Source organism: Chrysemys picta, chromosome 13, assembly GCF_011386835.1.
Source record: "Chrysemys picta bellii isolate R12L10 chromosome 13, ASM1138683v2, whole genome shotgun sequence".
In the NCBI taxonomy this organism is placed as follows: Eukaryota; Metazoa; Chordata; order Testudines; family Emydidae; genus Chrysemys; species Chrysemys picta.
Genome location: NC_088803.1, coordinates 2924946 through 2939313, shown reverse-complemented (window position 1 = coordinate 2939313; position 14368 = coordinate 2924946). Strand labels below are relative to the sequence as shown.

Below are 14368 nucleotides of genomic sequence, written 5' to 3'. Positions count from 1 at the left end.
GGGGTCTCCCCAGGCCAATGGATTGGGGATGGCTGGTGCTGGAGGGGCAGCAGAGGGCAGGGATTGCTGGGGCTGAAGATTGGGGAGAAGAGACGGGAGAAATTCGGAGAGTGGTCACTATTGGGCAGGAATCGGAGGAGCGGGGGGTAGGTGGGAGGATCCTGCTGGCTGTGTGGGGCCCTGGCTGTGTAATCTCCTCACTGGGAAGTGTCAGTGTGGCCCGAATCTCACATGCTCCTTTGTCTCCTTTGGGTCTCACAGGAGCTCATTGAGGAGCTGCCTGATAACTCTCCACCCGGCACCGTCCTCGCCAACTCCCTGATTGCTGTGGGCAACCTCAGGTACCGAGACCCTCCGGCCCGGTTCCCCTAACCCCAGTGCTGCTCAGGCCCAGGGCTGGGAGTCACTGCCCCTCCCACTCCCAGGTCACCTACCAAGGGTGTCTCCTCTGGCAGAGTTGCGGGGAAGGGTCACTCTCTCCTGGCTGCTCTGTTCTTTTCACTCCAGTAACATTGCAATGGCTTTGGGGAGAGGCTCACTCCCAGGATCAGATACAGGAGGGGCAGCAGGGTCCAGGGAACAGGCGCTATTCCTGCCCTGCCACTGTCTGTCTGAGAAACCTTGGCCTTGTCATTCCCTGGCTCGGTGCCTCAGTTTCCCTTCTTGCCAGCCTGTGCCTATTTCCCTGCAGTTTCACCTGCGTGTTGGTGCCAGTCCCATCCCCATACTGCACAGTCTAATATCGGCTCCTCTCTCTTGCCAGCACCATGACACCTGCCCTGGAGCCAGAGCTGGAGACCCACCTCCTCTGAGCTGCCCTGCACGCCGTCTTCACCCTGGGCATGGAGAAGGACACCGCCCAAGTGCAGGTAGATCATGCTAAAGTCATGGATTGAAGAGCCAGCTGTCATCCTGCCATGAGTCCTTGCTAATTGCCTGCAGTGGGATGTGAATGAGAGAGGCCAGGATATGTGTTTGGGGGTCTCACCAGTGCTTCCCAGAGACCCGTCTTCCCATCCTGTGGCAAGTTTAGCCCCAGTTTCCCTAACTCTGACCCATGGCTCTCCCTTGCTTTCAGGATCTGCCTAGGGTCTTGCCAGACCTCCTGGACGCCATGCTGGGGAACCTGCTGGCAGAGTCCCCAGACACCGACAGGCTCCAGTACATCTTGGAGGTGAGCCCGATGAGAGGGGTGGGGGCAATTTTACCTTCACTCTTAGATCCATTTTCCAGTCTGTCCTCCTAGCCGGGCCCCCAGTGGGCATCCTTGGTCAGGGCAGTCAGTGCAATGCCTCCTTTCCCCACAGCACATTAACTACTGGATCGTGTCCAGGGTGCCGCGAGAGAGAGCCAGGGCCATTAAGAGCAGCACGGCCCTGCTCAGATTCACCATCACCCTCCCTGAGTTTGACGTAAGTGACCTCTGACCCCAGCTTCCTGACTCCAGGGGTAGGTGGGCTGGCTCCGACGGGCTGTAGGATCTGCTGCTGCAGGGGCTGTGGGTTAGGAATGTTCCTCTTGGGGAGGCAGAGTCAGAGCAGAGAGTGAGCCTGGCTTGAGTCAAGTTCTTCTTGTCCTAGTTAAGTGGTGACTCTGGGCTTTTAAGGGGACTGTGCTCCAGGTTCATGCCTCCCTGTCATCATGGAGCAGCTGGGGAAGCAAGTCCTCATGGAGGCCCCTGCCCACAGCCCTGTGCTCCAGGCTTCCTTGGGGGCAGAGGAAATTAAGGGTCTGGCTCTAGCTCCTATCCTCTAGCATCTCCTGCAGAGGGGCTGAGGGGAAGGAGAGTCCTGGCCCGGGGGAGACTGGGAGCCGACAGGAAAATGCTGATGGAGTCCCCTCTCTCTCTCCCGTCCATTAGAACTCAGCGGAATTCCCCAGGATGGGTCACCACATGGCACAGCTGGCTCTGTCCGTCAGTGACCCAGCCAAGGACATCAGCCGGCAGGCCAGGGAGGGGGTTTACCGGCTCTACCAGCTGCTGCTGCACCAGAGGGGTAAGGAACCCAGCTGGGAAATGGCACCCGCTAGAAGAGTGAGACTGGGACCCCAGCCAATTTCTCTCAGACTGACCCCGGCTGGAGGATGAGTCTCTCTATCTCTTTCTGTGTTCCACACCACGCCCTGCAATTCTGTTGGGCCGGGCACGCAGCGAGGACTCTGCCCACTGTGCAGCCACCAATGGTATTGGAAGGACACAAGCCCTGCAACCAGAAGGACAAATGTGTGTGTGTCTCTTTCCCTGTCACCTACTCTCTCCTCGGGGAAACCCAGCAGCTGATGGGGGACAAGGTGAGCAGCTGCATTAGACTCAGGAGATTGGGGCGGGGCCCAGGCCTCATTCCCATCCTGTGGCCATTCGCTGGCCTGGCACAAGGAGCCTGGTGGGGAATGAAAGGGAGAGCAGGTGCTCCTGGGAAGGGAGATGAATTCACCTCCATGAGCAGGAGTGAGCCAGCTTATCCCCGGAGCAGCTCCACCCAGCTCTTTAGCCAGGCTAATTAATGACAAGCTTTGCCTCATCCCAGACTTATGTTCTTAGGACAGGGTGCTATCGCACTTGGGAAGGGCAGGAGAGTCCCCCAAGTGCCCTCTGCGAGACTCTCCTGTCCCACAGGGCCGCACCCAATTCCTAGTGGTCTGGTGTCTATGTCACCCGAGCCACCACCCAGAGTTGCTCCCATCACTGGCAGCCTGGGAGGCCAAGGACTGACGGGTGATGGCGTCTGACCAGGCAGGGCTGAGGCACATGGGCAGGGGACGCTTGTCCTGCTGCTGGCAAGGCTGGACCCGTTTTGGAGAGAACAGGAGGATTCAGTCAGCAGTAGGGTTACCATGTCTAATAAATAAAAAAAGAGGACCCTCCACGGGCCCTGGCCCCGCCCATTTCCCCACCCCTGGCCCCGCCCCAACTCCGCCCCTTCCCGCCCTAACTCAGCCCCCTCCTCCCTCCCACTCCCAGCCATGGGGAAAGGGCTGCCCCAGCGCTACCGGCTTCACGGTTTGCCGGGCAGCCCCCAGACCCTGCACCCCCGGCCGGTGCTTCCCCAGCACAGCTGGAGCCTTAAAGTCTGAGAGGGGAGGAGTGGAGCAGCTCAGCTGGAGCCTGGGAAGGGAAGTGCCTGGCCGGTGGCTGGGGATCCGGAGGTGGGGGGGCTGCCCGAAGCCAGTAGCGCTGGCTCGGGCAGCTCGGCTCTTAAAGTCTGAGAGGGGAGGAGCGGAGCAGAACAGCCGCAGGAGGGGAAGTGCCCGGCCGGCATTTTCCCGGACATGTTTGGCTTTTTGGCAATTCCCCCCGGACTGGGGTTTGATTGCCGAAAAGCAGGACATGTCCGGGAAAAACCGGACGTATAGTAACCCTAGTCAGCAGGGGCTGCCGATCCGTCCCATTCATCAGGGCTGCCATCCTGCGGCTTCAGCATTAGTGGCTGGGGTGACTTGGGGAAAGGCCTCAACCTCCCCACATCCCACTTTACTGCTGCCAGAATTCCTCCTGCCCCCCCCCCCCGCTACAGTCCCCTCCCTACCCAACCTGGGTGGGGTTGGAGGAGAGGGGTCTGAGAACTTGAGCTGTGGATTGGAGGTGGAACAGCTGTCAGGGGCACTGACGGGGAAGTGGCAGGAGCTCCCCATACAAGGAGGGGGGTTGCCACTGGAGGTCACTAGGAAGGACAACAAGACTCCATCCTGGGGGTCAGGAGGGGGAATCCCTCCCTCAGAGGTGGGCAGGGGCTGGGTGGAAATGCTGCTGGTTCCAGGGGCCGTTAATCCCCCTTGATTCCTCGGAGGCGTCTGAGTCTCAGACAGATTCTCGTTCCCTTGCAGCAGGAGGACGTCACGGCCAATGTGATGCGCCAGCTCCGTATCATGCGGCACTTGCGCCAGGTGCCCGAGGCGCTGCAGGGCCTGTGCCTCTGAGGCCACCAGCAACTCTCGTTCCCTGCGGCAGGTACTGCTCTGGCTCTCTGTAAATGGGGAGCTAGTGGAAGGGGAAATGGAGCCCCCTGGCACTCACAGAAACCCTCTCCCCTCTCTGTGGAGTAGGGTCCTTTCCTCTGCCCCCAAATTCCTTCATCTGGGACAGGAGCTCTTTCCCTCACACCCATTCCCCTCCCCCCTTTCCTTGATCTACCCCCATCCCATTCCCCCTGCGCCCAGGCAGAGCTCTGCCTGCCCCATATGGTGCAGAAAGGCCTGTGATATGCAGGGGGTCAGATTAGATGCTCTAACTGTCTCTTCTGCCCATAAAGTCTACTCATTTCTGAGAAACCGAGTGTAGCATTGGGAGCAGCCTCTGCTGTTTTACTGTCTAGCCGGCTTGCTTCCTAGAATGAACACTCATTGAGCGGGGTGATCCACAGGGAGTAGCTCAAACCTCCAAAGTGTCTGGCCTGCGGCAGGACATTAGCACTGCAGGGGAGGAGTGGGTGTGACAGTGACATCACAAAGGCCTTTTGCAGGACCTCAGCCTATTGGTCGAAGGTGCTGGGGAGGTGGTGACCTCACAGAGAGATGCTGACATCAGCCAGGCAGGACAGGGGCACAGGGCCAGGGAAACCTCTGAGTCCCCTGTAGCTTTGCTTCAGCAAGTCTCCTTCTCGAGGTCTCTCTTTGAGGGCTGAGAGAGTATTAGGGGTCACGTACGTGAGCGCCAGGAGGAACCTCTTTTGAGTTCTCTCCTTTCTTTTTCCTGATTTTACTAGAAAACAGACGTCCCTGTTTAGAAGGTCAGAGCCTCCGAGAGGTTTGGAACCTGTTCAGTCTGATCCATCTGTTCCACAAGTCCTTCAGTCCAATCCACTTCCCTAACTAATTTCCTAAATTTTTTAAAGTTAGCCCTTTTGAAAAAAAAACCCTAGTCACAGATCTATTTTTGTTTACCCTTCCATTTAGTTTAAACTGAATTAGCTCACGATCGCTCAAACCAAGGCTGTCCCCTACAACCATTTCTTCTAAGAGATCCTCACTACCCACACCAAATCTAAAATGGCATCCCCTCTTGTTGGTTCAGCAACTACTTGGTGAAGGAATCCATCAGCTATCACATCTAGGAAAATCTGAGCCCTATTATATTACTAGCCCTTGTCCTCCAGTCTATATCTGGGAACTTAAAGTCTCCCATGATCACACAATTCTCATTAGTATTTACTTCATTAAAAACATTGAAGAGGTCTCTATCCCTATCCAAATCAGACTCCTGTTCTAACAGACAGCAAACCCCCCAAAGACAGGGATAGAGCCCAGGAATCGAGATGGTGGGGAAATTTCATTGAAACCGTTTCTGACCGAAAATCCTATTCAAACTAAACCAGTTTGTTTCTTGAAATCATAACAAGTGGCAAGTAAATTCTTTGTCACAATGTGTTAAATTGTCTCGTGGCACTCAAAGAGGAGACACTTAGATCTCAAAAATTAAATAAGATGCTTCAGTCTGAGCTGAGTAGTTGCTGCTCTTAACAATTGCAAAATAATACAATACAAATAAAATAAACTATTTCAGCCATTCTATTATGTCCTAATCTGATCTGAGTAAACATGATAGGACACCTCATCTTATGCACTGCTCCTAATGACACTCTCAAATAGACCCAGCAGTCCTTATTTCCAGGCCCCTTCACTAACCACTGCTGCACACTCCCTCCCACAGCTGGCAATTACAACCAGGCCCTCATGTCCGGTCCCCCTGCTTTGAGAGGGAGTGTGCTCCGCTGGAGTGATTGGAGCAGGGAACTGGGAGTCAGGACTCCCGGGTTCCATTGCTGGTTTCCTATTGACCTGTGGGACTTTGGGTAAGTTGCTCCCCGCTCTAGGCTCTGTCCCCAGCAGTCAAATGGGGATTTCATACTTTCCCACTATTGGAAAGTGCTGGGAGAATCCCCCAGCAAAAGCTGCTCTGACAGTGCTAAGCAGCATCTGTTTGCTTGTGAGAATGTCCTATGGGACTGTGTCAAAAGCCTTATTAACACCAAGATAGATCACATCTACTGTTTACCCCCCTCCACTAGGCCCCTAACCCTGCCAAAGAAGGAGCTGGGATTGGTCTGGAATGATTTGTTCTTGACAAGTCCATGCTCACTAGTCCTAAGAACCAAATTGTCCTGCAGGTGCTGACAAACTGATTGTTTAATAAGCAGAGGCTGCTCCCAATGCTACACTCGGTTTCTCAGAAATGAGTAGACTTTATGGGCAGCAGAGACCGTTAGAGCATCTAATCTGACCCCCTGCATATCACAGGCCTCCTGTCTACCACAATAGCTACTTTTGGGGCAAACACATTCCGGAAAGGCATCTAGTCTTTATTAAATGACATCAAGAGATGCAGAATCCACCACTTTCCATGGTAGCTTCTTCCTGTGGTCAATCATCCTCGCTGTTGAATATTTGTGCCTTATTTGTCATAGGAATTTGTCTCTTTTCACCTTCCAGCCTTGGGTCTTGTTCTGCCTTTCTCTGCTCGATTAAAGAGCCCTTTAATACCCAATATTTTCTCTCCATTAAGGCATTTCAAGACTTCAGTGAAGTCCCCTGCAATCTTCTTTTGATAAGCTAAACAGGTTAAGCTCTTTCAATAGCTCACTAGAAGGCATTTTTCTCCAGCCCTCAGAACATTTGGTGGCTCTTTGCTGCCCCAGCTCCAATTTCTAGGACCATCTTTTTCAAAGGAGGACACCAAGACTGGAGGCAGTATTCCAATAGCAGTCTCACTGCTGCTGTGTCACCTCCCTATCCTACTCACGGCTCTGCTCCTTCGTCTAATGATGGCTTTAGCCCTGTTCACCACAGCATCACACTGGGAGCTCATGTTGAGTGGCTTCTCCACTCTGGGCCCTAAATCCTTTTCAGAGTCACTGCTTTCCTGGATCCACGTCCCCATTCTGGAGGTGTGGCCGGCGTGCCTTGTGGCTACGTATAGGACCTTGCATTGGGCTCTGCTCAAACTTGTTTTCTTTGAATGGGTCCAGCTGGTCGAATGAGCCAGATCGCTGTATATCACTGCCCTCTCGCCATCAGGAATTACCACTCTGCCTGTATTTTGTCACCCCCCAATCTTATCCGCAGTGATTCTATGTTTTCTCCCCATTCATTGATAACAATTATTTAAAAAAATTAGTCCTTGAGAGCTTCTTCAGACCCTTAGTACCCAGGACCCGCTCCCCACAGCACAGTGAGAAAGGCCGTCCAGCCCTGCTGGTACATACGGGATAAACACAGAACATACACACTTTAGGAGCTGTGTTGTCCATAGGCTCTGAACAACATGTGGGGGTCAGCAGATTACAAATGCACGACAGATCTGTAGTGTAGACAGGTCCCAACTGTGTCTCGGTTTCCCACGCTGCTCTAAGTTTAGTCACAGCCTCCATGTCTTTCCCCCGTGTCCCTTAACCCCACGTCACTGCAGAAGAGAGATTTTCTGGTAGCCAGCTGGCTCTCCTGCATGTGGATGTCGTTCCAAAAGACGTGCTCTGGCTCAGTCCCATGCTATGGGTTGGCTGAAGGAACCACTGGGTCACATTCTAGGCCCTGAGTTATACAGGAGGGGCGACTAGATGCACATAATGGTCTTTTCTGACCTGAACCTCTATCAATCGCTACATTTTCTGCTGCTAGGAAGAGAACTCTGGACCTATTTTCTCTCATTCACTTTCAGTCGGAATAATTTCAATCCAGGCCAAAGGATTTCCTCTTCCATTGTGTCTTCAACACCTTTGCGAGCAACCAGTTACTGTTACCCACAGGTTACCAGTTTCAACCTGTCCCAGGTGAGATGGCCAGGGAAGGGGTTGGAGCTCAACTGCACCTAGCCCAGGTGATGCAGCTCCCTAGGGTGAAGGGAATAAGTGTGGGGGTCACGTGACAAGACGCAGCCTGTGACTAGGACCCAGGCCTGCTGAGAGATAGAAGGGCAGCCTGTGCTCAGCCAGGAGAGAGACCCCAAGGGAAGCAGGCAGGAGGGGCTTGGAGAGTCCTTTAAAGGTGAGGGACAAGCTGGGAAGGGGCCAGGCTGAGCACTAAGGACAAGGCCCTAGGAGGGAAAGATAGGGCAGTTTAGGAGATGGGGCAGATAGTCCAGTTGGTTTCGGCTCCCAGGACCAGACACCCAGAGGTGAAGGTGATTGTCGGGGCTTCTGACCTTCTTCCCCAGTGTAGATTTGATAGTGGAGAAGACTGATGCCGTAAGGGGGAAGTGAGTTACCCCAAGGTCAGCCAGTGAGTTTATATCACAAATGCATACTCGGAAGGATCCAATAGAAACATGGATTTTCCAGTCTCTTCTTTCTAGGAGTCCCCAGGGCTAAGGTAAAACCCCTGTTTCCCCTCCCCATTCTGCTCACCTCCAAGATGTACTGGAGTTTGTCTGTGCTGGGGGGTGCTGTCAGCAGGATCGAGAGCTCGTCATCCATGTTCTCTGGGCAGGCCTTGCTCAGAGCCTGCCAGCGGAGGGAGACCAGGGGTCAGGATTATGGAACCTGGGGTGACACCTGCCAGGATGACAGCAGGCTCTGTAGTCCTTGCCCAGAGCAGCTCTCTGCAGAGGGCCTGGTGCACAGCAGTGTAGGGAACAGCCAAGCTGCTAGGGATGGGAGCTGGGCTTCCTGGCAGAGTCCAACACCCAAAGCCCAGCATCTGCAAGGAAGGGATTCCCCACAGAGGGGCAACATCATCTCCCACACACAGGGAATCTCCCCCTGACACTTGATTCATCCTATGGCCTGTTCCCATCTCTGCCCACCACACTCCCAACTCAGCAGCTCCAGCTACCGAAGGGAGCACGAACCAGAGGCCTTCCTGCTCCTGGGACAGAGGAGTAGGTTGATGATCTACCTGGATGTGAGCATTGGCCTTCCCCATGCCCAGGGTCTAGACTCCATTCAGGGCAGCGCACAGGAACTGCAATTCCTATTCTGGATCTAGTGGCAGCTTCAGTTTGCTGGCAGGAGACTGTACATGAGACCTTGCAGTTGCGGGGGTGACACAGGCACTAACATGTGCATGGGAGTTTGAGCAACAGGGCAGTGGCCTGTGTGGGGCAAGGAGGGCAGGGATTTGGCAAGCAAGAGCAGAGGATCAAACCCTTTATTAATGTGGGTCGGGATGATCCCCATTTCAAAGATAGAGAAAGTGAGGCACCAGGTGGGAGAGTGACTTGGCCAGGATCACGTTACCGCTCAGTGGCAGGACTGCAAACAACCCGTTCCCTGATCTCCTCACTGGACGCTGCTGCCTCTCCTGTATGACCCCTCCAGCCATCCTCGCCCACAGGCCATCCCCACCACTCTCCAATACCAGGCTGTTTCCACAATGGAAGCGGGCTTGTAACAGAGTTCACTCACCGATAGGTGCCCCTTCCTTCAAGGCCTGGGGTCACAGATTTCTTGGGCTAGCACGCCCACCAGCAGGTTTTTGGCTGGGAACTCAGCCCTTCGGCCAGGCGACCATCTTTTAGTCCACTCCTTGCTGGGTCGCGCTCATCCCAAACGAAAAGTCAAAAAATGTCTTTAACTGAAACAAGATCCTCTGTCCCTTGGGGGCTTTTCCTCAGCCTGACTTTGGCTCGGCCTGCCCTTGCTGGCCTTGGTAGCCCTTTCTATGGCCCTGTACATCCCCTTCCTTAGAGATCGTGGGAGAACCAGTCCTACCCTGGATTCTAGGTTCTGCCCCAAGGCCCTGTACCGAACAGCTAGGCCTGCTCCTGTACCTTTGTTGCGGTTTCCCCTGGTTTCCCCTCAGCTGGAGCTCACTCTGTAATCCATTTGGCCTAGCTCCAGGCTTTATAGCCCACAGGCCAAGCCCCCCGTTATATACCCTCCTCCTTAGAACCTGGCCCACGCGGGGGCAAGTTCTATTCTTCTCCAAGCTTCATCCCTCCTCATCTCATCGCTGTCACCGGCTGCGCGCTTGTACAGCCTGTGCGCAGTGTCTGCAGCTCCACTGCCAGCTCGTTCGGGGCAAACCTTCTCTTCTGCAGTATCCCGACGCTCTTCCTGCAGCCACTCAGTCTCATGAACAGCTGCTTGCAGAGCCTCTTCTGAAGCCTTTAGCGTCTTCTGTTGCCTTTTTGCTACTGCCGCTGCATATGCCAAAACCTTTTCGGTCAGGGTCTGAGAACCCACCATGGACTGCTCCACCCTTGTGTTTGTCCCTCCTCCAGTCTGCTTCATCTCTGGGCCAATCATTTCGTCCTTCATCTCCCTGCAGCACCTGACAGGGTGTGTTGGTGGAGGGTCTGCAAGGTCCATGGCCACCCCAGCCACCTCCACCTTGCCTGCCTCATGGGGGTTTGTGTCAGAGGACACCTTCTCCTTTCTTTCTAACTTCTTAGGGCCCTGGCCCCTCGTTCAGCCACTCAGCAATTTCCTAAGCAGGCCGTGTCTTTTGATATGGCCTGCTTCTCTGCCCCCAAAACAAAGAACTCTTGCTCCCATCTTGGCATTAGGCCACGCTTGTACACTTTCTCATGCCCTTCTCCCTGGGCTAACCTTCTCAGCACAGCCCAGGCATGCTCTCCTTCTCTGCTCTTTTTGTCCATGGGCATAGCAGACCCTGGATTGATTTCCCTTTGCAGGATCTCTCACAGGTATTGCTGCTGCTGCGTCTGTAGCTCCACCTGCACTTCCTTCTGCGTCTGTTGGTCTTCTAGGAGCTGCTGGAGAAACCCCTAGATCTGCTTTGGCTGCTTAGCCAGTCCCTGGAACTGAAGTGGGAAATCCAGCAACCAGCTTGGTCCCTTGATACACCTGCTTGGGGGAGGGATAGCTCAGTGGTTTGAGCATTGGCCTGCTAAACCCGGGGTTGTGAGCTCAATCCTTGAGGGGGCCATTTAGGGATCAGGGAAAAAAACTGTCTGGGGATTGGTCCTGCTTTGAGCAGGGGGTTGGACTAGATGACCTCCGGAGGTCCCTTCCAACCCTGATATTCTATGATTCCTTCAGCAACCAAGACTTCCCTCACGGATCACAGGGGGAACTCAATCCTGCCAACTATGCCAATCATAAATGAATCTACTCATCGTTAGGTGCCCCCAGGCGGCCAGGCATGGCATCACAGCCCTCTCGCTGGGCTAGCGTCCCCCATCCATGGTCGCTCCAGCACCACGGCAGTTTCTCTGCCTGGTAACTCCGGCCAGGTCACCACTTTTAGTCCACCCTTCTGGGGCCCAGCTTGCCTCATACAAAGTCCAAAGAGGTCTTTCCACAGACAGAAGTCCTTCTGCCATCGCTGGGGCACTTGCTCAGCCTGTAGCCCCCTTGCTGGGCTTGGGAACCCTCTCCAGGTGCGTGTACGCCGCCTCCTCTGGGGCCGGTAGGGGAACCCAGTCCCACCCTGACATTGATAGCAGCTCAGGGCCCTGGACCCAACAGCTAGGTCTGCACCTTTCTCTTTGCTGCACTTTTCCAACCTCTCTTCTCAAGTTCCCCTCCAGGCTTTCCTTGCTGCTCTGAACTTCCTACCTCGTTCTCAATCCTGTTGCTACCCCAGCTGGGCTGTATCACCACTGAAGTCTGGCTCTTTAGGGGGGCGGATATGGTGCCTCTCAGTTCGGGCTCATTCTGTAATGAGCTTTCTGTGAGTGTCAGGGGGCTCCATTTCCCCTTCCACTAGCTCCCCATTTACAGAGAGCCAGAGCAGTACCTGCAGCAGGGAGCGGGAGTTGCTGGTGGCCTCAGAGGCACAGGTCCTGCAGCGCCTCGGGCACCTGGCGCAAGTGCCGCATGATACGGAGCTGGCGCATCACATTGGCCGTGACGTCCTCATGCTGCAAGGGAACGAGAACCTGTCTGAGACTCAGACGCCTCCGAGGAATCAGGGGGGATTAACGGCCCCTGGAACCAGCAGCATTTCCACCCAGCCCCTGCCCACCTCTGAGGGATGGATTCCCCCTCCTGACCCCCAGGATGGAGTCTTGTTGTCCTTCCTAGTGACCTCCAGTGGCAACCCCCCTTCTTGTACGGGGAGCTCCTGCCACCTCCCTGTCAGTGCCCCTGACAGCTGTTCCACCTCCAATCCACAGCTCAAGTTCTCAGACCCCTCTCCTCCAGCCCCACCCAGGTTGGGTAGGGAGGGGACTGTAGCGGGGGGGGGTCAGGAGGGATTCTGGCAGCAGTGAAGTGGGATGTGGGGAGGTTGAGACCTTTCCCCAAGTCACCCCAGCCACTAATGCTGAAGCCGCAGGATGGCAGCCCTGGTGAATGGGACGTATCGGCAGCCCCTGCTTACTGAATCCTCCTGTTCTCTCCACCAGGGCCGGCTTTAGGAAGGGCGGGGCCCAATTCGAACATTTTTGGCGGGGCCCCGGCAGGGATGACTAACAAAAAAAATAATGTAAAAAAAAGCCTTTCATTTCTTCCATGTATTATTTACTTTCCATAACTATATAAATAATAAAAGTATATATTCTGTACATTGCATCATATGTGCTGTTGATCGGTTATTAATGAGCTCCGTTTCACGTGTGTGGGTCCCCGCCACTCCCTGGGGGTGTGCTAGGGTGACCAGATGTCCTGATTTTATAGGGACAGTCCCGATTTGGGGGTCTTTTTCTTATAGGATCCTATTATCCCCCACCCCCTGTCCCGATTTTTCACACTTGCTGTCTTGTCACCCTAGTGGTGTGCTATAAAAGCCAGCCTGCCCTTAAAGAGTCTAAAGATGCTATACGGCCCCTTTGACGATCCTATTCATACACCTCAGCCGCTAAACAAAATGCTGGGGGGGCAGCGGGGGAGAGAGATGGGCCTTCTGCAGCAAAATCCAGATTTCAGGTTGCAATAGGTGGTGTAGGCAGGTTAATAACCAGCCTCCAGGGAACTGTAATGATACCCCAGAGGGTGAGAACATAAGAACAGCAGAATGGCCGTACTGGGTCAGACCAAAGGTCCATCCAGCCCAGTATCCTGTCTGCCGACAGTGGCCAGTGCCAGGTGCCCCATAGGGAGTGAACCTAACAGGTAATGATCAAGTGATCTCTCTCCTGCCATCCATCTCCACCCTCTGACAAACAGAGGCTAGGGACACCATTCCTTACCCGTCCTGGCTAATAGCCATTAATGGACTTAATGCAGAAGGGCGGTATGGATGGACTATGTAGAAGCTGTGACTACATATGGAGGCATAACTATAATGTGGAGATGCAGGGCAGCTTTCATTGCACGGGATCCCGATGCATTTTACAAACGGTCTGTATAAAACTCACTATACCCACAAGAGAAGTCCGACCACCTCTTCCAGGGGGGATGGGACATAGCAGGCGTTTAACAGCACCATAGTTAACCTCAGGTAAGCAAGCGTGCAGCATGCAGATGGAATGTAAGCTAGGGTGACCAGATAGTAAGTGTGAAAAAAAGGGATGGGGGTGGGGGGGTAATAGGCACCCATATAAGACAAAGCACCAAATATTAGGACTGTCCCTTTAAAATCGGGACATCTGGTCATCCTAATGGAGTGCAAACCTCCAAATTAGATGCTACATTCCCATGCTTGGAGAGAGTCCCAAGGATCACGACTTTGGTTTTATGCCCCGTCTGAAAGATGGAACATCAGAATGGAGCTGCCACATGCTCCTGGTAGAGCGCCCCTTGCTGGAGTGTTTGGGCACCACGTGCTTTAAGCTGCCTGAGTCTGAGCAGAGTTCAGGCACTGCCTCTGTTTGAATGCAGAGGGTGTCTCTATGCAAACTCTTGGGGTGCACATGCTCTGTCTAGCATCCCTTTCTGGGAGTGGAGACCCCACAGTCCAAGTGCCTAGGCACAGAGACTAGCGCCAGCTCCCCGGTCGCGTAAGCACACCCTTTCCAGAGCCCCAACCCTGGAGATCCTCACCCCTGTAGCTGAACCACGTAAGACAGAAGCTTTGCAAAAAGGGCTTCTAAAGCAGCTACTCTTTACTTTAGACAGGACACAAGATATACAGCTCCAGACCCAACAATCACCTTCCCTCCCTCAGTTCCCTCCCCACTCTCAAGTGTTTTTGGGCCAGGCCAGAGTCTTTTAAGGAATTCAGGGTCCCTCCCCCCTACAGCTCATGGCTGAATCATGGAATCTCACTCTTTTCTCCTGCCAATTTCCTTTGCCCTTGGTTGGCCCCCGCATCCTTTGTTTTTCCTGGGAGCCCCCTCCTCACCCTGTCTCTGGTGCCCTACACCCCAGCCCCCTGCACAGAAGTTAGAGAAAACTGACCCTCCTCATTTCAGGGTGCTCCCATATGAATGGGAGCCATTCAGGTTAACGACTCTCCATTGTCTCTGCTCTGGGAGAGATGAGGGTGGAGCCCACGTACACCAGCGAACTCCCTTACATAACAATTTCATGAAGATCAGCCAGAATTCTGAAGTTGCACCTAGATTCCCCAAAGCGTCCCATCGGCACTG

General features: G+C 54.1%; 1 long non-coding RNA gene across 1 annotated transcript; it reads left to right on the top strand.

Moving 5' to 3' along the window:
• Positions 1 to 260: 260 nt before the first annotated feature.
• LOC135975417 (uncharacterized) lies at positions 261 to 1174 on the top strand. The gene is made up of 3 exons (XR_010592437.1): positions 261 to 341; positions 764 to 869; positions 1079 to 1174. It is a non-coding gene; the product is annotated as an uncharacterized LOC135975417 (long non-coding RNA).
• Positions 1175 to 14368: the final 13194 nt, after the last annotated feature.